At 40.2% G+C, this 26,140-nt stretch overlaps 1 long non-coding RNA gene across 1 annotated transcript; it reads right to left on the reverse strand.

The window, feature by feature from the left end:
* Nucleotides 1–15,967: 15,967 nt before the first annotated feature.
* Nucleotides 15,968–25,409, reverse strand: LOC119477487. The gene is made up of 3 exons (XR_005204239.1): nucleotides 25,353–25,409; nucleotides 25,078–25,200; nucleotides 15,968–16,004 (listed from the first exon to the last, which is right to left on the reverse strand). It is a non-coding gene; the product is annotated as an uncharacterized LOC119477487 (long non-coding RNA).
* Nucleotides 25,410–26,140: the final 731 nt, after the last annotated feature.

Genomic DNA, 26,140 nt, shown 5'->3' on the forward strand with positions numbered 1-26,140 from the left:
ACTTAACTGATGTGAATCATAGACTGTATATAAGAAGAGGACAAAGTCACGTTCAGTGTGTTCCAATCCGATTTGAGACGACCCTACCCCGCTGAAATTTACGCACTACTCAAGTGAGTACAGAGTACACAAAGTGCACTACATTGAAGTGTACTTCTGGAAGTACGTGGATTGGAACACACTCCATGACATCACCCTATCTGTGTGTGGACTGCCGTTTTGAAGCCTCGAGTTTGGCATTTTGGCCATCACCATCATGTTTTTTTAGAACCAGAAATGACACCAGAGGGTGGAGCTAAGTACAACCGAACGCTGAATACGACATTTTCGGTCGACCAAAAAGGTTATTATTAACACAAACAACCCCCAGACCGGACAACGCCGTGGTAGCGACCTGTAAATAACAAGCCCTAAAGCATACCCTGCTTTATGGCCTATTTGACTCTAAATGGGACCATAATTTACTAAATGAACATCATGCTGTATTAAAGAAGACTTGAAACTAGTGATTAAGACCATAAATATATATATATATATATATATACCTGTCGGTATAAGCCAAGTATACTTAGACTTTTAAGTATACTTGTCAGTATGAGCCAAGTACACTTAAGTATACTTTTGTTAAGTATATCTCTGATAAGTACATAAAAAGTAAACTGAAAGTATACTCTCTTATTTTAAGTTCAAAAGAAGCATACTAATAGCACACTTAAATAAACTTAATTTTGGCAAGAGTTCCCTTTGAACTGAGCATTTTTACTCCCTACGGTTTGGAATCTTATATCTGAATACCCCGTGCAGTCCACTTCGCAGGGCACTGCTAGACGATCGGACCTTACCATTTTTGTGGGCTTTTTTGGGCTCAAATGTACCCATTCCTTTAAGATTTGGTTTCTCTCACATTCTGACCCTCTTTTCGCATGATCACAAATGGATCTTTCCACTCCCTCCCTCACTCTGCCTTCCTCTCCCCCTGACAGTTTTGTTTATGTGCATGTTATTTCAATCGGAGGGTAGAGTGAGCGGCTGTGGCCTAATTTCTCAACGACAATTCTCCGAGATACAAAGATACAGGAGATTCCACCAACGGCAAACAAGTTTGTCGAAGGTCACGACCAAAAGTCGTTATACCTCCATCCCTCCAAGGGCATAATACTTTCTTAATGATGTCACAAAACCACACACGTACAAAGATAAACACACTTTAGCCACGGACTGAAAAACTGCTGGTCATAGATTTAGTGTGTACTGCCATGGAAAACCTCATACCGAGATCCAATACAAAGTCATAAAAAAAAAGATGGCAAGAGAAGGAAATGAGCTCCTGTCTCTGGAGTTAACTGATTACTGTCCTACAGCAGGAGGGAAGGAGGAAGACATCACCAGAGAGCGGTGAGGAAGACGAGCAGCCTCTACCTCTCAGAGATGACGCCATTGCTTATCAGGGAAAAAAAACACACACATAAAAGATGATTCATGGTTTAAAAAAGCAGAGAAAGTTTTTCCGTTTCAATGTTTGAGGCAATAAAATAAACATACGATCCGAAACATGAAGCCGTTGAAATCATTGTTGAACCGTTGTCCTCTCACAAAGACACACTATTTCAACAGTACAGTTGTGCAGCACAACTTGTACAGTTCTTTACTTGTTGTTTACAGGCATTTTCTTTCAAATGAAATGGTCCTCAAAACAGAAGGCCCCATAAAGTTTCAACTGCAAACATGATGAATTTAAAAGCCAATTTACACTGAAATTTCTATTTCAATACAGCTGCTCATTGAAATGTTTATAAAGTCTGGTAGTAAGTAAAGTAAAGTGCGGAAACTTGGTGAAACTATTCATATTTTGCTTCTTTACTTCCCTAAATGGTCATGAAACTCAGTTCCTCATACGACATGCTGCTGGTGTTTAACAGGTTCAATGCGCACAGTATGGCAAAAGAGCACTTATTCCACCTGAATACGGTCCGTACAAGTAAATATATGCAACACTCAACAGTGATTTCAGCTTTTTGAAGCATCATCTACAAAAAAACAAGCAGGAAATGATTTTATGTGCATAAAATGATACTTCCTTCGTCGACTTTCAATTCTGTCTTACTTGAAATACGACAGAAGTGAGCAGCGTGCACAAAATTGCACTGACTTTTGATTTATAATTGGAAAGTATTTGCAGCTCTTCCATGAAGCCTCAGACCCACACACAGATGAGTGCATACTGTATCTAAAAGATAGAAAGGTTGGGAATAAATAAGAGAGACAAAGATTCTGTGTATTGAATTGGCTCTGGAAAATAAAAGGACCATTTTTTAACTTAAGTGAAATATTTATAATGTAGATTGTAATAACCACAATTATCAAATGTATCATTTCAATGAATAATAAATAAATTATTCTCAAGAAATTCCCAAAACAAAGCCCAAAATGAGCAATGAATCTATAAAAAGTATTGTGTGTGCAGCCAAAGCCTGATATATCTCATTCCTCCATGCCATAGAGCTTCGTTGTTCTCCACAAATTATTAAAACACATAAAAAGCCACACCTGGCGTGTTCCTTTATTATAATGAACATAACTACGGTAATTTATTTAGAGTCCACACACACCATCCCGCGGCTGTATATACACACTGGTGTATTAATCCGCGGCTGAAAATAGTCCCCAACAAATACGCCAATTACTCCTTATTCAAGAAATATTTGCTAACTAGAACTACCGCCTCGCCTCTGCCAACCGGTCAAGTTGCAGTTTACATCCATGTTTGTCCCAAATGTCATCACTGCATCATTATATCTTGTTTAACAATGGTGTGAAGTTGTCATAGCATATGAATTCTTGAGTTATGTTATGTTTTCTGAGGTCACAGTGACCTTTGACCACCAAAATTCAGTTCATCCTTCGCAACCAAGTGGATGTTTGTGCCAGATGTAAAACAATTACTTCCAGGTGTTCTTGAGATATCGCTTCCACGAGGACGGACGTGAGGTCACAGTGACCTTGACCTTTGACCTCCAAAATTGAATCAGTTCATCCTTGAGTCCAAGTGGACATTTGTGTCAAATTTGAAGAAATTCACTCAAGGCATTCTTAAGATATCGTGTTCACGAGAATGGTACGGATGGATGGGCGGTCAACCCGAAAACACACCTCCGGCCACGGCTGTTGCCCTTCATCCAGCTGTTTTAGGGTATTAATGAGCCTTTTACAAAATGTTTTAAAGATTCACCCCTTTAATAGGGATGAATGGACTTGAGCCTCACACTAGGAGGAAAGTATTGAGAGACGGACTAACATGGTTCCTTTTTTTTTTTTTCATGGGACTTGTTGACATTTCCAGATTGTGATATACAGCGGGCCATCCCCTTCCTGCTGGTAGGAACACTACCAGAATTAATTTTAAATCCCTGACAAAAATATCCCAACCCCTCCCATCACTGACAGAATCATAAATAACGTGGTGATAGCTGGTGTGAAAAGCCATAAAAGTAAAGCAGTGGGTTCCTCTCCTCTCCCAAATTACAGCCTTTACTTTCCTTTAGCACACAGTCCCAATTTGTGCTGTCATCTGTCATTATAACGGACATAATTTATTACCTCGGAGACGTCTACCTTTATTCTTTGCTTCAATGAGTATACTGGAAGACAAGACAGGTGTCTTTCTGTGTGCGAGATAACTTGAGGGTGAAAGACAAATCACTAGAACAGGATAAGTCAGACGCTGGAGGCTACATCTTTTTAGTCCTGGGTTCTGTCATTTAGTGTGGCATGTCCGGAGCCAAAATGGTTGCTTTAGGTTAGGTAGGCTGTGCACTTAGGACCGTCACAAATGTGTGACGACGGGCTATTTTGGCAAAACCATTTCACCAAAACACAAAAGATCTACATACATAAAAGAACAGATGTTCCAGATCATTTTATTTGTTCAATATGTGTCATCTGGTTCTCCTTTAGAGATGAATGATTGATGTGACTCTACTCATGTCCTGCTGTTATGGTGGAGGAGCCTGAACCTGTATCATGTGACTGTTCATCATATAGTAATCTTTACATGCTGCAAAAGGTGCAGAGCATGATGCCGAAATGGCTCTGCACAAACTAAAAGTGCTTATCAAAGTTACTGACATGGAAGGCTGCTGATTATAATTATTACAACTAAGGTACATTCATTTGTTTGCATGTCACGCTAAATAGAAGATGACTGCAAAACTTCCCACACATTTTCGACTGTTTTAACAGCCCCAAACTGACTGGCTGCTCAAAACTGATCAAACAAAGAACAGACCTATCTCCAGTTAGGATCTTTAATGGGTTTGGCAATTGCATATTTGACAATAAAACTGTGAAACACTCACAGATTTTTAGTTCCCTCCCCGCCCCACTAACTTAAGTTTGTTGGTTCAAAAGTCACGTTTTGGCTCTTTCAAACATGTTTGTGTAATGGAAGAGTTACACATACCACCACCACTGACTGGTCTGGTAAATTATCAGAACGAATAAAGGAATTTCAGTGACGGCAGACGTCTGCGATGCATTCAATCATCTCTTATTTTAACACAATCTCTTCCAGACGGGACTGCGTCAGTGTGAGCATGTGTGTGTGGTTTTGTGCATGTATGGATGAAAGAGAGAGATACACACACACACACACGGAAAGATAGTAAGACGAAGAGGATACTATGTACACATAGAGGTATGGTGTATATTTGTGGGAAATATGCACAGGATATGACAGCATACTGGAGAGGGGATGTCCCTTGAGGCAGCAGCTTACCAGACCTCTGGAGCCCGCTCCTCATGTCTGCTTGAATATAACAGCTCAAGGCTACATTACATTAGCTGCTACCAGCATAACATATTCAAGTTTCCACCCGAAACTGTCGGTGGTCAAATTGAATTGTGGGTAATGAATATCAGAATGCGTGAAATAAATAAAGGCAATATCTCCGTCTACGCCGCAGCGATTTTGATCCTTTCTTTAAAAAAAACTGTTCATCAAGAGTCCGACAATGTTATCGAAGTGCAATGCTAAATAGGTGGAGTACTTTTTGTCAAGGTTATAAAAGTTTGGAATTTTCATATAGTTTTGATTTTATTTTAGTTTTGATTTTTACATTGTATTTTGGTTTAGTTTTAGTTAGTTTTCAGGGTGTGTCTGCTAGTTTTAGTTTAGTTTCAGTTTTTCAAAAATGTTTTTTTTTGTTTCTATATATTTAGTTTTATAGTAGTTTTTGTTTCGGCCAGGTATAATGTCTCAGAAGCAAAGACTGTATATAAGAAGTGGACGTAGTCACCGTGACGTCACCCATTGGTTTGTGGACTACCATTTTGAAGCTTTGAGTTCGGCATTTTGGCCATCGCCTTCTTGTTTTTTGCAAACAGAAGTGACACGAGAGGGTGGTGCTAAGTACAACTGAATGCTGAATAAGACATTTGTAGATGACCAAAAAGATTATAATTAACTTTAAAGCACTGAACACACACTGTAAAAGAGTTAAAGTTGTAAGACAAAGAAATGGACAACACCCAGACCGGACAACGCCGTGGCAGTGAACTGTCAATCACAAGGTAGCCACGCCCTAAAGCATCCCCTGCTTTATGGTCTATTTGACTCTAAATGGGACCATAATTTACTAAATGAACATCATGCTGTATTGAAGAAGACTTGAAACTAGCGATTGAGACCATAAACTCTATTGTTTAGTGAAGTAATAAATCAGGTGAGAAGTAGGCTCATTTTCTCATAGACTTCTATACAATCAGACTTATTTTTTGCAACCAGAGGAGTCGCCCCCTGCTGGCTGTTAGATAAAATGCAAGTTTAAGGCACTTCCATATTAGCTTCACTTTTCAGACCTTGGCGTTGCCCACTGCTCAGAAGTATGTATCTATCTACATACGAAATACATGGTAGGAGAACTGTGTAGGAATGGCCATAATGTTTAATCTTCGCGCTACTTTAGTGAAGCAACTGTGGCATAGAGCTGACAGAAATCCATGCTGTCTCCTTTTTTCGGTAGTGATATATTATAGCAAAAAAAACTAAAATTCAAATGAATTTACCTTCATTTTTTATTATTTTTTTACCCAGGGAATATCGCTTCAGTTCAGTCTTATTTTTTTCACTGCTTATTTTCCTTTTAGTTTCAGTTTTAGTTTAATAACCCTGGTATAGACCAGATCTGTGATGTATATCCAGGTAATGCATAATATATTTAAAAATGACGCAGGACATTTAGAAGTCTATAGCTGTATTGTTTCAGTAGAGAAAGATGGCGTCGTTTACTGAGTCAGCAACCACAGGATAAATCGTGGGAATGAAGGAAACTTTGTGATGACTCAGCTAAACGCAGATCCACAGCCAATCGAGTCCCATGTGGCTGTGAGGGCGGAAACCAAGCAAACACGGAAACACTGGTCGTCGTTAACCACATCAGACCCCAAATGATTCATCCCAGAGGGAGCTCAAAGGGGTGTCTGGGTGGTGTGCGTGTGCGTCTGTGTGTGTGTGAGGGTACGTGGTTTTATAACCTCCTCTGTAACAGAAATCTCTGTGTCCTTGGTGTTCTGAGAAAATACCTTCAGGGCATTTAGTGTCGCCGGTGGAGTTGTCTGAATTATGGTATTTGTGAAATTTCACAGAAGGGAGGAAATATTCCTCGGCATTGCCAACTATCTCCCTTTAGACGTATTAAACTTTGCAACATGTTATGACCAAACCCAGAATTTTTGTTTTTGAATTTGGTGAGAAAACATTTCCCTGGGATTAAGAATGAGAACATCAATTCAAGAACGCAGCCAAGCCTTCAAACAATCTGTCTATCTGTGCAAGTTATGTCTCTTTTGCTAACTCCTCAAGCACAGAATGTTTGTTTCACAACACCACCAACCACTCCAATGACAGCTGTTGTGTCTTCCAGAGGTCTTGCACCTAATCAATAATTCATCAGGAGTGGTATTGGCTGGTGTTGTGACAGCCTGATTGAGTGTTTGTAACAGAACAGAAATCACGGCACACAAGTTTCCAATTCAGACGGATAATAGTTTATTGTTCCCAATCTTTAGGAGCTGTTTTAAATGAGGGTTTTTGTCTTTAACATGAAATATTGAGGTTTTGTGAAAAGGTTGACAAAAATACAACATTTTTGCATTCATTTCTGTTAATGCTTTCCAATTTCGAGCTCCTTGGATAAAGGACATAATCTACTGTGTGCCAATTTTGAAAACATCTAAGCAGGAAAATCGATATCAGCCCTTTCCCCGAGGCTGTCTGCCAGATAAGGTTGTACTCACTATACTTTTCAGAACTTATATAAGTTTCAAAGAAAGCATACTCCATTTACTACATTTAGGCTAAACGCATTTTCATACACACACAGTTCTGTCAAAAAACACTCACATCCTTACGCAAGGAATTTTTTTTCAGGATAAGCTGATATCTTCAGCTCCTACTCATCAATGAACCTACAACATACATGAATATTCGGAATAAAACACATGCTTTAGTTTCTTAGTGAAAAGCACTATAATATTATTGGCAAACTTTTATATAATCTGCGATCTATCAAATATCCCAAAGACTAAAATATACATGGATTGAATGTACAAATGAATTTAGTGTGGTAACAAAAAGGAATTTAATGAATAGTTGTTTGGAAATATGCTTTTGGTGCCTTCAAATGAAACTGGTGAGCTCGTGTTTACAACATGGGAAGTCGTGTACACAATAAGCTTGCCGTTCAAGTGGTTGAGTCGTGAGAACACCGCTGCTAAGCTACGGCAATATTAACGCTACTATTGGCGTTTAGAAGCCACCGAGGCTAACAATTTAGCAAGTTAGGAAGTTGGTAACATAATGCAGTAAATGCAAAGGCATAATGACGGAGGAAAAAGATGAGGCCGTTGGAAATATCAACATTTTCCTCAGATCTATTATAAAATTATGAAGAAAAACAATACACGACTAAAATTACAATATATTAACTTAATATGCACCGAAAAATGTACTTCCATGGCCTCTGCCATTTCTGACAATGTCAAAAAACAAGTCACAACTCGTGAACTCTGAGCTTTCAGAAACTTTCCACTCACCACAAGAGGGGGGCGTTCATATGGACTCTTCTCGTGAACACGGTAAACACGACCCCATTTGAAGGCAACATTATTCTCTGTTTATGAAGGTACAGCCAGCAGCTGGTTAGCTTAGCTTAGCACAAAGACTGGAAACAGGGGGAAACAGCTAGCCTGGCTCTGTCCAGCAATTCTAAAGTTCAGTAATAAATATAATATATTTCTTTTGTTCAGTTTGTACAAAAACTGAAATGTAAAAGTGTCAAATTGTGATTTTACGGGAGATTATGTGCATGAGGCGTGATGACGTCTTGGAGAAAGACTCCCACACGTAACCCCTGTAAAACCACAGCTTGTCGTGTGTTATACTTTAGTTTTTGAAAGGAATAAACGAGATACACGAGATATAACGTGTTTTTGAGGAAGAACTCCAGCTTGGCTACGATGAGTGGATCCCCTAAAGCTGCGGCATTGATGTCATAAGAGGCGGTGGCAGGGTTTGGGATCTTCTTCTTGACAGCATCCACATACCTTTGTATCATCGCCCAAACCCCAACCACGCTCTCTGCCACAAAGACATTTTCAATCCGTCTGTGGCGGCAGGATGGTAGTGTGAAGCAGGAGGACCATGTCAGACTGGTGAAGTCCTCTCTCCTTGCAGGAACGTTGCAGAGGAGGTGGTGCATTTTCTCTCAGGAGCCTTTCCAGCTGCCACATCGTAAAGCATGTGTTGTGGAGGGTCTTATTTCTGAATCTGGCAACATCGCTTGAAAAAGATCTGAAATCCCAACATTTGAGTGGAGAGACTGGTGCTTTGCAGCTGTGATTAGACACCACAGAACATCTGCGCACATGCAGCGTTAGATTGACGGCCACTCGGATGTCAGAAGTTAGATGATGAAGCGGCAGCCATTGTAGTAGCTTCAGCGGTGGTTGGTAGGGACAGTGGTGTAGCACAGAAATGCTCATGACCTGCTGTCTGTGTCTCATAGCGGCTTTGTGGCTAGCACTTAGCATGCAGGACCACACAGTGTTGATCGCCGTCGAGGCTACACTTATCGCCATCCGAAGCACAGAGTGGTAAGGTTACATCTCATGGCTGTTTCCAGAGAAGGACCTTAACCATGATTGTCCTCCAGCCATTTGTCAGGTAGTTTAACAGCCAGGTGTGAAGGGACCTTCTCGTAACGATATCAAGTCAGTCAGTGGGTCAGTGAGCGCGCCAACGGTTGTCCTTTTCAGATGACGTCAAACCTAGCAGGATTCCATAAGTAAACTACACAGAATCCCACCTTGCAACTACCAGTTGGCAACCTCCGGGTCTGAGAAGTCAAGCCAATGCAGAAGTATGTTAAACTTACATTCTTTCTAATAGCCAGCAGGGGGCGACTCCACTGGTTGGAAAAAGAAGTCTGATTGTATAGAATCTGAAAATCTGACAAATAATAAAGTCTTATTCAGCGTTTGGTTGTACTTAGCTCCACCCTTTCATGTCACTTCGGGTTCCAGGAACCAAGATGGCGACGACCAAAATGCAGAACTCGAGGCTTCAAAAGGGCAGTCCACAAAACAATGGTTGACGCCACAGTGACTACGTCCACTTCTTATATAAAGTCTATGGCGCCTATATAATGATTGAATTCTCGTAAAACTTGAGTATATAACCTCTTTGGACAAATAAACATATTGAAAACAAGCTCCAATATTTAATACCTCTGAAAATGGTATTTAAGACTTTTTAATACATTTTAAGTGCCTTAATTGTTAACGTGATTTATCAATTTATGATACTTTTTAAAACCCCACAGACACCTTGGGTAATCAAAATTCTCTAAGCTTTAAGCAAGAAAGTGATTACGTGTATTTCCTAAAATGCAACTATTCCTCTAATGTGGCTTCGTAAACTTACTCTCACATGTAGATCGTTTTCTTTGTTGCTAAAATAAATCTCATGAAACTCAAACCCCCGGAAAGAATGCTTTTCCCCAGCCACAATCACACAACCAAAACAGAGGTTTTGGTTAACTGGTCGGGGAAGGATCAATTAACATACATACCCGGTGTAATTGAAATGGGCAATTAGCATTACTTAGCCTCTTATTAAATATTACGAGACAGATTTATTGTATGTAGGTAAGAGTAATGGTAGAGTGGGGTTAGTCAACCAGCTGGCAATGGGCTAGAAAATATGCAACAAACATCTTTTCACACAACAAACGCGCATGAACAAGCTCGCACATACACACTCGTACACTTCCTGCCTGTCTCACTTTGTCCTTCATTCATGCACATATTTTTTGTCGCTGTAAGTGTAACTGCAAGAACAACATACTGTAAAGTGACTCACCAGACTAACAATGTAAATGTGTTTGAGGAACATCCAAAAGTCCTGAGGACAACTGGAAATGACAACACAAACAAAAAAGATTAAACCTTGGTTAGAGAATAAACAAATTAAAGTCCTTTTTATCTATCCAAAGACCAAACCCCTAATGATGTCTGCCTAAATGCAAATCTTTTAAATTACATCACAGGCCACAATCAACAAAGACTCTCTTTAAAATGGTATGGCAAAGGCAACAATACAACCGGTTTTGCGCTGATCCATCACATTTGAAAAGTAACAGGCCACTTTCTTCATAAAAGCCCCTGTTAGAACTGCACATTTAAATCTTAACAGGGAAATGAAAGGCCAAAAACTGCTTATTCTCCAATACTGAGTCATTGTATTTTTGGCTTTACTATTCTCAGAATCAGAATCTAGAAAAAAAGAGGATCAGTAATGAAACATGAAAACTGTGTGCGCTCATATTGTACACATGGCATCTGGCCAGCAGAAAACATATCCATATCATATACGAAAGATAACAAGCGTCTCAAATCAGTGCAGGCTGACATGCGGTATGCAGCCTTCGATATGGTAAATAGCTCTAAAAATGTCTGAGGTCAGATCCTACAGTGGAAAGTTAGGGGATTTTTTTGTTGTTGTTCCGTTCTACACTTCCAAAGTAATCTCTCTTTGGGGAAACAACATAATGGATGTTTTAACCTTAATTTCTGTAGCCGTTTTCGGGCCAAAGCAGTAAATTTGCTAACATCCAGCTTAGCCATGATCCAATATTACCAATGTACTAAGATTTTATTTTTTTGTGGCTTCCCTATTACGATTATTAAAGCATGGTGTAATCATGTTGTGCACATTTTCTTGTAATTCAAAAAAGGTGGATGCTGGATGTTGGATTTTAAGGTAAAAGTAAGGTTATTTTTGTATAGCATTCAGTTAAACCTGTTGAGCTGATTGCTAGCAACATTGGCCAGACTAGCTCAATTTTAGCATAAAGAATTTCTATTAAATTCTACTTTTCCAATATATCCAATTCATATCCAATTATCCAAGATATCCAATTTAGTCATTTCGGTCAGGCCAAGGATGAAATCTTAACATTACCCTGTTTACCCCATTACCCGCTGATAAAATCATGGTTTCACAGCGCTTGTGGTGAAAAACACCAACACTACAAGGGCGCACATGCATGTGCGTGAGCAAGCTAGCAGCATGACACGCATTCCTATCGCCAGTCTCACGCTTTTCATGCTTCACATTTGGCGAGTGTATTGCTGAGGACCCAAGGAAGTGCAGTGTCGAGCGTGAGCTCTTGAGATCTGCGGGACAGATTTACTAGTATAGTGCGTTATGTACACACTATTATGTAGTATATTGAGAGGGAACCCCTATTAACTGTTACACCGCCAAACGGCATGCTGGGTACAGCTTGCTTGCCGTCGCTCGCAACAGTACATTCAACAACAGATGAAGAAAGACAGACAGGAGATATTACATTGTAGCAAACTCAAATATTTCAAGTATCAGCGTAACTTTCAGAACGAATGCTTTTGTTCCCCGAAATAACCTGGTCCCAAATAGCTAGCTATTTGCAAATGACGCCCATACTCTAGCATTGCTAGGAGACACAACTATGGCATGGCAGGTGTATTGCTCAGGATCCAAGGAAGCGCAGTGTGAATGTGAAGTTATTTGGATGAGCGGGTTTCGAGAAAGCTGCCATCGGCCCGCTCCGAACAGGCGCGTTTTGAACAGGTACTGCACTAGTGGATGTAAACAATGCAATTTTAAATATTTTTTTTACAAATTGGCTTTGCAGTTTTACAGGGAAGTATATACATTAACATGTTTGTTAAGCCTCAAGGATTCACACAGAATGCTTTGGTGGAAACCCTGAAATGTAAACATAACTTTTGTTTGTTTAAAAGAAAACCCCACAGGGCAACACTAAAACAGAGCAACTACTGTGTAGTATCATCTACAAATACCACAGATGAAGATGCTAGAGGGCTGTATTTCTAACTGGATGCTGCATTTCACCAATGGTTAGATAAACAGATATATTTACATTTCATCATATAAGAACGTATGCTTGTCAATGCATGTCCATAGCAAATACATACAGTAAGAAGAAAAAAGTGGCTGAAATATCGGAGTATAGTAGAAAGAGAGCTAGAAGGCAAAGAGCTAAAATATATTTATGATATTTAAGACACATATCTGCGACAAAAATGAAGAAAACGCAAGCTAAATTGTGTCCATGATGTATTGAACATGACTTTTAGGACATGACTTTACGTATTAAGCGCAGTCCTCGGTGCTGAGGATGTAAGTCTTTAAAGTGGCTCCAAATTCACAACCAGGCAACCTGTCTTATCAAACACAAACAGAGCTTCTTGGACACACTGTTGGATGAACTATTAAAAATAAAGGTGTGATAAGAGCCAGTAATAACGAGATGTGTGCTGTCAAACACACAAACGTAGACATAAATATGCACATAAGTACACAAGTGCAAAACATACATCCGTAGCTACAAGCATGCACATAGACACGTAGATGTACTATACTGTCACATCAGACATCAAGGGCTGCAGATGTAATGTGATGAACATGCAGTAGGTAAATAAATATCCCTGGTATTTTTTCAAGGAGTGGTTTGTGATGAGTGAGCAGAGACAGCACAGGCGTAAGAGCTGCAGCTGCTGAGAGATATCCTTTCAGACATTTAGCAGCAGGAAAAAAAAATCGTACAACAGCTGTGATTTATTGCAGAAAATTAAACGGCCTTGATTGGATGACAGTATCATTTTGTAATTTAAAAAATATGGGATTTAGTATTTTGACTTTGTACAGCATGCGAAGCACAGGTGGAACGAGTACTAGAATATTGTACTCAAGTAAAAGTACTCTTACTTTAAAGACATTTTACACACAAGTACAAGTAAAAGTACTTGTGTAAAAAATGTACTTAAGTAAAAAGTAGGTCAGTTAAAATGTACTCTAACGTTACTGCGTTACATTTAAAAAAAATGGGGGGGGGGGGGGGGGGGTTATGATGTACTAAAGAGTAGGCTACAAAATAGATTGCATTAAATGATCAACTTATACACAAGTGGAACAACAACAAGACCCCATATGTCTCCAAACCAACAGATGGGCACTCTGCAGTCTGTGCATACAACTGATTATTATCAATTATAAAAATACAACAGCCTTCCTCAGTGTAGCCTCACAAGAATTAACCAGAAAAGACACAAAACTCAGACAATCAAACAAAAATGATCGACTATAAAACCAGATATGGACACAACGGTGCCTGAAACTTATTTTAGAATCAACAATAGAATAAAACAAAACCAAAGCAGGCAAAGTGAACATGTGAATTGTAAACTCACAGCAAAGGAGACTGCGTAGCGTGCACGCGCAACCACGTTGCTAGACAACGCTGTTGCCGCAACAAAGGGCTTGTTGACGTTCTCATATGCAGAGTTCAGCAGTGTCTTGTTGTTGTTGTACTCACTTAGCGTACTCGCTGGTTGGTGCATTAAATAATTCATTAATTAAGATTGATAAAACTTTTTTCCACTATGCCGACATACAATAATGTTAATTATAACCACACGCCATATGCAATCCTTAATTTGATTGTGGTTGAGATGGGCCCGGCCCATGAACGCAAACATTTATGACGCATCATTTCCAGTGTGTTACCTCACTGGACATGGAGCTCTGCCAGTACACTCAGTACCAAGGCCCTGGAACTGGCTGCATCCAATATTACAGTAATCTGTTCTCTCTCTTTCTCAATGGGTAATAATAAAAGAGGGTATCTACTAAATACAGGTTAATAATGATAAAGATATACCTATTAAAATCAAATATAAATTGAATATCTACTGAATATAAAATAGAAATTCTATCCCCCACTGACATTACAGCAAATCCCGCCTAAACCTTTGTTCACCTGCCCTTTTCTTGTTCTGCCTTTTGAGTAACTATTGTTGCTGAAGATGACAAATATGTTGTTATAAGCCAATGCTACAGTGACAAGGCACATGCGGGACTCCTCTAGTTGGTCCAGAGGAGTAGTTAGCTTGTCTTCTTACTTGGCAATGCAGTATAAAGGAGGTATCAGAGACATAAAACACACCTACGAGATATAATTCAAAGTTATGAATTGTAACCCTAGTTCTACGAGCACAAAAGGAGCCATGTATGGTCTTTTTACCGTGGTATCAGCCCTATTTATATAGGTGCTGTGACCCAGTCCAGCATCTAAAAGTCAATGACAGTTACAGTACATAACCTTTATTCTATTTCACACAAGCCTCACCCTACAGTGGGCCCCATAGGCTTATCCTGTATCATAACAGCCCCTTTTTCACTCACACAGTCTGAGTGGAGGTTCTTAAGTATGGCACATAGTCAGTAGAGATATTCAAAGTCAGCCTTAATAGGTATAGTGCTGTACCGTTAACCCTTACTTTGAATTAAGGGCTTACACACGATTAGCTGCTATGCACACAAAAAGGGTACGGATTGTGGGTAATGATGCTCATCCTTGGGCAACCACCAATAGTAGTGCACAGAGCAAAGTGGTCTGTTCCGTAAAATCCAAATGGATATTCAGCAGCACATAGAGCTAACAAATACTTACATGCCTGGTCACCTATGTGCACACATTTGCTTTAAGGCCATACAACTCTAAGTGACAGTAATTTGTTGAACAAGACCCACTCAAACAACCGAATTCCTTCCTGAAAACAGCAACAGTTTCAAAATGTGCCTCCTCGATGCAGCCATTTCACAGAGTAGTGCTTCCCTCTGTTCTATGTATCGTTTCAGACAGGCTGTCCATTGCAATGAGTGAGCTGGCAAATCTTGTGCAGCAGCAGGACACAGAACAGCGGACATCTGCTTTACCTCTGAATTAATGACTCACCTCAGAACGAAATTCCTTTCAGACGTTATGTTTCTGTTTGGTGTCTCTCATTGACTGTTAAGCAAGTCAAAATTAAGCTAATAGCCCATACATACACATTTCTTTTATTTATATGCCTTAGAAAATGTGGAAGTATAGTTCAATTATATGCCGAATAACTCCAAAACTTTCAGTTTCAAAATGTTATCAAAGGTCATTGGCATTTTAAACCCAGGTAATTGGCGGTAAATCTCGGAGTGCAGTGCACTGGCACAGGTCACCCCTGCTTCTCAGAGTGACGTCAGACGGCGACCTCAGCCGTGGCAGGGTCGCAGGCAGTGGGTCAGCCCGTTGGCAGTGCATCCAGTTCAGATTAACAGTAACAGAACGTGACAGTGCTGAGAGGCTTTGAGCTCTCTGGGGCAGAGGATTAACTACCGACTGCTATACCTGCAGTGCCTACCTACAACTAATGCTGCCCCAATTCCATACTACATACTAATATAAGCGGGTTTAGAGTATGTAGTGCGGCGGTCACAAAAAAATGAGTATACTCAAAGCTGTCAATATGCATTGTGAATTTGCTGGATTGGGAATGTGCTGCTATAGCAATAGAAGGAGATACTTACAGATGGTGACAGAGGTGACTCAGCTCCAGGAACATCTCTGAAAAGGAAAGGAAAATATAATATTGAGTCTTTGGAAAAACAATTTGCTTTGTTTTTGTTGAGAAACGGGCACGCCACTTATTTTACACATAAAGGTCAGTTTAGTCGTCATGGAGAATACGACTCAGCCTGTGAAAACAGTTGGTTAATGTCAGCAAACCGGCTTTATAAACTGGAGTTTGAAAGATGAGGGTGTATAACAGGCAGGGACGGTCTAATTACAGATGCTATTGAGTTGCATTATGGGAGTTGAAGCACTCAACTTTGTGTATGGCATCCTTTAAGTTTCACTGGCAGGAATATTCCAAAGTCACACTTTGATTGACATCCATCAGTGCACATCTTGTGTTGTTTCCTGCATGTATTTGTTGTCTACGCAAAAATGGCTTTTAAATGTATCAAAAAAGTATAGCACATGTATGGTATTAGCGTAGTATCAGTATTTGCCAGTAGTTAGCTCTATGCCGAAGGCACACAACCAATCGCTTTGATGACTATTTACAATTTTGCTTGGAAAACCGTCATTTTTCATTTCTATCTAATTAAATAAGCAGGACTAATAGCAGTGGCACACAGCATCCATGTCATGACCGTGACAATAGAAACAAGCAATAAAATGTCAATAAAATAGAACAATAATATATCAGATTAAAATAAATCAATGAGAGAGACTGAATTTGGATTTATCTGTGAGTCTTTGGAAGTCATCAGGTTTGTGTTGTACTTATCCGCTATCTTGCCGTTTATCTATAAACATAATAAATGCCAAAAGAGGTATTAATCCACAATAGTACTAGCTTTAACAATATTCTTTGAATTTGTATGATAGTCGATGTGGCCCACAGGGATGTATAACGTTATTGCTTTTACTACCTTGATGGGTCGACGCCTTATTGATGGGCCCATGGCTTACAGAAATGATGTTCTATTTGATACTTTAAGTTAACATTGAGGGGGGTTAAAGACAAGTTTGAGAGAACATGGACCACAACATGGAACACTTTTCTTATATACTAAGATAGCCTAACTCAAATTACAGACTGGGAAAGCTCATAGCCCGTCACATGTACAGTACTTGAACGTGTAGAAATTTCATTTATTTATTTTTTGCTTTATTTTCTTTATTATTTCTATTGCTATTTATTATTATAATTTTTTTTTAATTTTATTTTTTTAATTTTTTAATTTAATTATTAGCAATGCATTATTCAACTATAGTATTTGATTAAGTTATAGTTTGCTGCTTTTGGCTTAGTGGATTGTTATTATTGTAATTTACGCCTGTATGTTATTATTATTTGTATCTTTCTTTACTTTGTGGTACAATTGTTGTTTCTGTAATTATTTCAAATGTTGCAAGCTTAACTGATATTGTGATAAAATCAGTTTGTAAAATCCCAATAAAAAAAGAAATTGTAAAATACATTTGATAAAGCTCTGAGCTTACATTTCTCTTTTTCTGATATCTTCATTGAGTGTGACTAAAAGGTTTGTCAGAGCAAAAAAACAGGCCAGAGAGGAGAGCTGAAGCAAATTTAAATCGGCAGTGCAGCCTATCTGCCCATTAACCATGTCCCCGTTATGGGCTTATTGGCAGAGCTGGTCCTGAACCAGCTGTAAATATAATCAGTGACCACACTGTGCTGGAAGGACCTCATGTTGACTCCTGCTTTCCAGGCCACAGTTGCAGACCCTGTGTTGGCTGCACCTCAAACTTCTGGTAACAATAAAAACTGATCTAATAACTTGTTTTGTGTAACCGTTTTTTTTTTTTTATTTCATTTTAATAGATTTGCATTACACCATCCACCATGCACACTGTGACAAATTTCACTGGACGCAGTCAAAATAAAAGTGGCTGCACCAACGGGGATGCCAGCGAGGAAAAATCCTGAGAATCAGATTTCCTGCAGTATCCGCCAAGACAGTGAACAAAGTGCAACTGCTTCCAGCGAGCGTTAGTCTGAGGAGGAAAATATTTTCCCTCAAAATATTATCATACTTTTACAGACAAAGACAGCAATACTGTTCACATTAAGAATGCATATTCATCACTATGCGAGAGCCCGTAAAGTGGGTAATGAGGAGCTTGTAACAGTGTTTTTTATATGCAAATATGCTGTTAATATAAAATAGGTAGTTGAATAATGAGTGGAGTTTGGTCATAGAGGTTGCCGTTGTGTCTGTGGTGCAGTTAAAATGTGCTGTGACGACATCACCGCAGGCTTACAGAGAATATATCTCCGTAAAAACAAAAAGTGTCAGATGAAACACATCATTAAAATTTTACTTCAGATGGGAATCAATCTTCGTAACAAATCTGGTAATATTAACTGGAATGTTTCAGCAGTTATTTCACAAACCTGGTTTTCATTAAGTGCATGAAGCAACAGTTTTTTAGGATCACTGCATAGGTTACGGTATGGCTAAAGCCAGGGCAAAGAATGTCATTCCTTATTAACAGAGGCTGCAGCTTAAGAGCTGAGACTCAGATTTCACCAGAGGAGAAAGAGAAAGCGAGCTAAGAGACCCCCTACCCCCTCCCCTCCCCACAGAGATCTCCCCATGTATTATGTTTGCACTCATCAGTGACTGACAGGTCGTTTTACAAGTAATGAAAATATTATAGTACACCATATAGTCTCTTCTCTTAGTGCTACCAGCAGTAATAATCTTACAACCTGTCAAAGTATCTGTTCCATATGTTGAGAGAAATAAAAGTGTATCACATTTCTTACAACAGAATTGAAGTTATTTCACAAAATGGTGAACACACACACACGTGTCCTTTAATGAAATGTCCACATTGTCCATTTTGCTCACTACTTTTATCACAGGATGTTTTGCTGCCTTTTGGAAATGCCTGTGTCACAACGAAATCTGTGACCACAGAGAGCCAACGAAAGCCGTCAGAAATGGTGACCCCGCTGTAACTGTGTAATAAATGAGGCAAATATGTGATAGAAAATACACAAAAATTGTTAAAAATGTATTTTAATATTTTTACTTAAAAGATATATTCACAAAACTCTAAAAGAAAAGCAAAAGATGGGTACATTGGGGTCACGTTTTCTGACGACAGCCGTCAGAAATGGTGACCTCGTGTGTTGCTGGCTCTCTGCGGTCACCGATTTTGGTGTAACACTGGGACCTATCTGTACGAGACAGTCGCCTAATAATCCGTAACTCTATCCTGACTTCTCTCTGAGTTGTAGGAAAAGGAGTTAGTTCTGAGTCAACCATTCGTCTCTACTGGAGATAATTATAATACTCACCATTATAAAATGATATGGTTGGTCGGCCCTCCCTGCATGCGAGATGTAATAATTACTTGTTTTAAGACGCCCTTGTCAGAAAATCGACTTCTCTATATTTCATCTTTACTTCTCTGGAACTGCGGTTCATGTTTGTCTCGCTGCAATGATTAACTGAGTTTCCGTTTACTGTAAGTGATTTTTATAAAGATTAATTTTACTGGAATTACTTGCAAGGTCACCAAAAATGAAAGCACTTAAACCTCCTCTGTAATGTCAAGACGAGTTTAAAGAATCATCCCTTATCAAGTGCTTTAGCCGATTCTGTTTGTTTATTGTCGTGTTCTGTCTGTTCCTGTTGTACTGCAATATTTAATTCAATGTTCAGTGTGTAGCTGTAATCAGGCCGTTGCTGCATGCTCAGCCAACCAACCTACCGTGAATAAATAGTGTGCGCGTGTGTGTGTTTGTGTGCGCATGCAAAAGCAGACGTAAGAGTGTGGACGGACATGAGGAAGGAAAGAAAACGAAAAACAGAAGAGAAACTACCCCGAAAAGATGATGATGAGTGGAAACGGTTAAAAGTTGAGAGACGGGAAGCATAAACGCGGTGACTGAGTGAAAAGCTGAATAAATAGAAACTGACAGTAGCAGAAGGTTTTGGCTAAGAGAAGGGAGTGGGGGTGGAGGGGATGAATGAGAAAGCATGGGAAGAAATGAAGAAAGGTATAACAGTAACAGGAAGGAAAATTGGTGCTCCATCTTCAGCCCTGTGTTGAGGTACATTGTGCATGTGGGCCCTGCTTGCCACATACTACAGCAGGGGAGGGGTTTCCCCTCACGCAGAGGCCAAATGAGGACAAGACACTGTGTGTGTGCACATGTAGAGTACATTTAAATGTGTGCAGCTCAAATCCTGGTTTTATGGGAAGCAGTAAAAAAAAAAAAAAGACAAGTTGTCCTCAAAACGGCACATGCTGTGACCTAATGCCACATCTAGTGAGCCACTATAGACGCCGAGGGATCAGCTACTGAATGGAGCCAGTTAAATATCAGCCTGAAGCGTATGCCTTTCAAATTAAAACCATATGAAAAGACTCCGATGCAAAGGACTCGATCCAGATTACACAGAAACTGTGAAAGGAAACGACTCACGGCAATTAGATGGGAATCGTAGAAACTGTAGTTAGGGCGAGGAGCACTAATGAAAGGAGCACAAAGTCAGTCGTTCATGAGAAATTGTTGCGCTTTCCTGCGTTTGAGTGTGATGTAATCCAGTGTTTAACCTGCAACAAAAAACGCCAACTGATTTAGTCCTGTTTTAGGATGCATGTGCATCAGTGGCAGACTCAAAATTAAAAAGGGCACCAGTTGCATGCAGTCGTGCACCAGTGCGCAGAAGGTTTTCTCGCATGTACGGCAACCTATATGGTACTGTATCGTATCTTCTCAATTTTAAGGCCACTCTAGAGGGCACTTCATCATGTTTTGTCCACTAAAAGGGCACCATAGAGGGCACTTAATCATATTTTCTCTACTGGAAGGGCACTTTAGAGGGCACTTTAGAGGGCATTTCATCATGTTTTGTCCACTAAAAGGGCACCCTAGATGGCACTTAATCATATTTTCTCTATTGGAAGGGCACTTTAAAGGTCACTTCATCGTGTTTTCCCTACTGGAAAGGCACTTTAGGGGGCACTTCATCATGTTTTTTCCACTAAAGTGGCACCAAAGAGGGCACTTAATCATATTTTCTCTACTGGAATAGCACTTTAGAGGTCACTTCATCATAATTTCCCTACTGGAAGGGCACCCAAGAGGGCACTTCATCATATTTTCCCTACTGGAAGAGCGCCCAAAAGGGCAATTCATCATGTTTTCTCCACTGGAAGTGCACTCTAGTTCACCAGTAATGTTCATTGTGCAGACATTTGTCAGTCATCACACATGGGTTCACATGCATACTCACTTAACAGTCCATACACACAGAGCCACCATTGAGAAAAGTACGTATGCATGCTATACACTCTCTAAGAGCTAAATCTCCAGGAGCCTGCAATTTCCTGGCTGCTTGTGTTGAAAAAGAGGCAGGACTTTGCGAATACATCTTGACTGAGTTATTCCTATCTGTGCTCTCACACATCATCAAAAATCGCCCCAAATGACAACGATGCATTGATGTGTTGGATTCCAGTGTTGGATGAGTTTTTCTGCACTTGTGTGTGAGTGCAAACAGATACTTCATGTTGCAAGATTTGACTTCCCAGTAACAGGAGGCCCGTGTGAAAGAAATTACCACCTTACCAGGAGAATGTTTTGGAAAAGTGCTATTTCCCAAAAGGCTTTCTTTTTTTACAGCAGTGCACCGCTCCAGAGGTATGTGGAAAATGGTTTCGTCCCAGGTGGTTGGCTGTGAAAGCAGCCCACAGAAGGAAATGTCGGTGGTTTGTGCACAGTGCGTTCCAGCATAAATCTTAAAGCTAATATATCTCTGACGGATGCTTTTGGGGGGGCTGAAAAAGAGATGATTGCACTGGGTTGGAAATTGTGAAATGTTTGGCACTGCCAGATGTAAAACATTAAATATGAAGACCATAAAGAGTGTGTAAGATTAACAGACGCTAATTTAACAAGCCGTGAAAATGCAACCTAAGGGACCAAGAGTGAAGTGAGGTGAAAGAAAGAGCAAACGGGGCGAGATTGAAAAAAGACAGAAAGACACCAGATGAAGAAAATAGGAAGGGTGAAAACAGGAAGTTCAGTCACCAACACATGACACTCTACTATATAGCCACACACGCTAAAGAGCACGTTCAGATACAGTCTAACAGGCAGCGAGAGAAGCATTATCGCTTTTGTTAAAACCACATGTCTCTAAATGTTAACTGGTACTTTCCAACGAGAGAAACAAAACTCTGTGGTAGTACAACAAACATGCTTTGCTAATGACAATATTGAAAACGTATGAAGCCATTATTAACCTTTACAGATACATAACGTTGTTGGTGTTCTTCCTGTTGTACATGGATGTGGTCAAAGTCATCTGAATATGAATAAACACTTTGTTTTCTTCTTCTTCTTGACACTCATTCCTCTCACATACAAGATGGCTACAGTCTTTTCAATTTAGTCTTGTCTTATATTCATCAGTTTTAATATCTGATTTAAAATAGCTTTTACAAGTTTCTCCCAAAATTTTCTGTTACATTTAACCGCAAAGCAAATCTTTAAAATAATTTTTCATTATCATATTTGAAATACAGTAACTAAGCCAATACATAAATTCTATAATAAGCATATTAACTGATTCTTTATGTAGAATTTTTAGACATCATAAATCTGATCGCAACTCAATGGGACTCACTTACCAGAAGTCACATGAGTCATAAAGTCAACCCCACTTTTAATACAGCCGAGAGTTGTTACTGCACTATTCAGGGCTGTTCTAATATTACGTGTATTTATTCAACCCGTATATCTGCAGCCGACTCAACCACCTTCCAGGTTGCCCTGATGTGGTCGGTGGAACTACAGACCAGCAGTCATGACATTTCTCATTATAGGACCGCCGACGTGCCTCCTTCACGTTCGGCGTTTACCACATTCTGAATACGCCAAACCAAAGGACCACACAGATATGAAAGTGTGTGTGTGTGCAAGGGAGGTAAGGGCAACAGTGGGCACACAGGCAGGTGAATCTGACAAAAAAAAGTAAAGTTCTCTTTTTTTAGAAGTAAAACTATCTCACTCACAAAGTCACACATTCACATTAAGCAGGCTGCAAGTTCTCCTCATGGGGGATCTGTTATCGGTCATTCTCAGACACGAGCCAACCTGCACCACCTTAACGATGGGAAAGCAACACCAGCAGCAGTTTAAGCTGCAGATGTAGACAAAGCTACTACCGTATTTACAACTGCAGGCAATGAGCATAAAGGCTACAGCTGGCCTGTACATGACACATGCCAGTATGTCCACATCTGCAAGACAAGTCCCAAATCACAGAACCTACAAACAAACACTGCAACTATGAGACAGTCTGAATGATGTTCTTCTCCAACACCATCCACTTTCTTATTCATCCTGCAGCCAGGATGCTCTTAAGATCATCAGTTTTAGAAATGAGAGCTTTTCTGTTTGCCTGAGCAACTAACTGCCAGTACCGTAATTACAGTGCAATTGCAGTCAGGAACTGAACCATCAAGGCGATCAAAGTGGACTAAAGTGTGCCAGCGGAAACAACTTTTCAAGTGCATCCTTCGTAGTGTGCATAATTTACTTTCGACATATCATTCATGCCATATTAGGTGGAGTAGATAAATGTCTTTACAACTCTTTATCGTGTCGACATATAAGCTGTGAATTCACAGCTAAATCGTGAATGTGCATGTGGCTATCTTTCATCTTGTGAGATATAGCAGTGTTTTACCACAGTGAAAACCGCCCCTATTTTTACACTAGTAGGTATTGCACAGAGAGTTTTTTTGTACAAGTGTCCATATTATTGCGTCCACACCCTGAATACTCTGAAATATACCAATGTTTTCATTGTTTCATTTTGAAACATTATACTTATGTGATTTGGTTCACTGCATTCCTTTACTGTTTTTGTTTTCAGCTTTGGTCTTTGAACCAGGTTAGCACAGTCCAGCTGCATCTGTCACCTTAGTTCATGGAAAAGCAAAGTAAGAAAGACAGGCTGGATCAGTGATTCTCAAAGTGGGGTCCGAGGAGCCCCAAGGGTCCGTGGCACACTGTCAGGGGGTCCGCAAAAAGAATTTGCTAGACATTATCAATATCAAAGGGACTGTAACTTCTTACACGTATAAATCACCCGGGTCGGTGTCCCATGCGCGCTCGCGGGTGGCTACACTGTTCAGACTCAGACTCCAACACAAACTACACGGAAGCACCAAAACCGAAAAAGTTCTATCTAGTGAAGCCCATCTTGCAAAACAGTGTTGCCGCAGTCGGAGGACACAAGGGAGATCGTAGCTTTGGTCTCCAGGGCTGGTGTCTCTACTGTACTCTGCTCCTCTGCCTGCCTGCCTTCACTCACACACCACGCTTGTTCTCGCTCCACCTGACAGTCATGCGCGCTAACTACACACTGCAGGAGAGTTACTTTAGCTCTGAGAATATCTAGTAAATGTATACTGGACGTTTGTGCAGAAATAACTGCTACATCTCCTCCAGACCAACAGAAGTTTTCCGTGTCTTGTGAAGTGACGAGGCTCTGCAGCGAGAAACGTTATCGTCTCCGACCGCGGCCGGAGGGAGACACCGGCACCCGGTCGGAGACGATAACGTTTCTCTTCCTGCTTCAGCCTCAAGAGAAACGTTATCGTCTCCGACCGGGTGCCGGTGACTCACCCCGGCTGCGGTCGGGAGGCTGAGGCAGGAAAAGCCAACACTAGGATCCGCAGTGATTCATGGAGAGACCTCCGTCTGGTCAGCTAACATTACTGCCAAGCAGCTGAAATATAGAGTGATATTGTGGTTTTAGCTGACGTGTGTCGCCTCACTGTTTTTAGCGATGCTCGTCTATTTAGAGCGAGCACAAGCCCGACACTGACTTTCGTTGACTTAACGGCCACAGGTGTCGCTGTTAACAAGCATTTCTGATTCTTACAAACAGCCCCTTTAAGTTGTCTATGTACATTGTATTGGTCCCTATTAAATAAACCATTAAGAAGAAGAATTTCACTCAGACGTTTGGTAGGACCTTAATTCACTCACAGTGTTTATAAGTGTAATAAACTCAATATGAAATGAATGACCAACAATGTGCCTGCCTTGGAAATTTCATTGACTTACTGCTTACTGCTGTGTGGCGACCAGGAGAGCTCGTCTGGTGGATTGAAGATCCAATGATAGCTTGACAGCACCACCTTGTGGGCTAACACCAGCATGACATCATGGGCGGTATCACCAGATTACCTGCAGAGCCAAAAGGAGATGGATTTAGGCATTTTTAGCTTAGCTTTACACACAAAAAGCCCATTGTAGGGATTTATTTCTATTTATTAGTTCGTTTGTTGGTTAATTAGTTGGTTCCTTGGTTATTTAGGGCATATAGTAATAGTAAATACCGAGTATGAACAGAAGTAGGTAGACATCTTTGTCAGGACACACACACACGAGACAAGTAGTGATGTGTTGGTCGCGAACGAGCCGGTTCAAAGAGCCGGCTCTTTTTAAGTGAACGATAAGAACCGACTCCCGTCCGAGAGACTTTTTCTTTTTTTTTCTTTACTTAATTCAAGGCAGAATGATAGGACGATCTTCTCCGCGCTGTCTACAGGTACAGAGCAGGAGGGAGAGGAGGAGAGAAAGAGAGAGAGGAGTGCGGTGCGCGAATAGCAGACAAGATGAGTGACAGTCGGAAACGAAGCAGCATGTAAAATTACGGTATTCTGGAAATTATAAAGTTTAGTATAATTATATGGAATAATTTAAGTGATATATAAGATAAGATAAGATATTCCTTTATTAGTCCCGCAGTGGGGAAATTTGCAGTGTACAGCAGCAAAGGGGATAGTGCAAAAAACAAGATGCATCAGCTAACACAGTAAAAGAAAGAGCTAAATAAAGTGAAACAACATATGAACCATTTAAATAGAACATAGTATAAAGAAGTATAAAAATAGGAGCAGTATATACAGTATTGACAATAAACAGACTATTAACAAAATTGCACAAGTGGAAAATGATATTGCATAGTGAGAATGAAATTCCACCTGAAAATATCAGGTTATTGTCAGTTTTTGGTGTGTATGTGGTCTACTGGAAGCAGTGCTGGTTGTGGTCTACTGGGAGCAGGGCTGGTTGTGGTCTACTGGGAGCAGGGCTGGTTGTGGTCTACTGGGAGCAGTGCTGG

This window comes from Sebastes umbrosus, chromosome 18 (genome assembly GCF_015220745.1).
Source record: "Sebastes umbrosus isolate fSebUmb1 chromosome 18, fSebUmb1.pri, whole genome shotgun sequence".
Lineage (NCBI taxonomy): Eukaryota > Metazoa > Chordata > Actinopteri > Perciformes > Sebastidae > Sebastes > Sebastes umbrosus.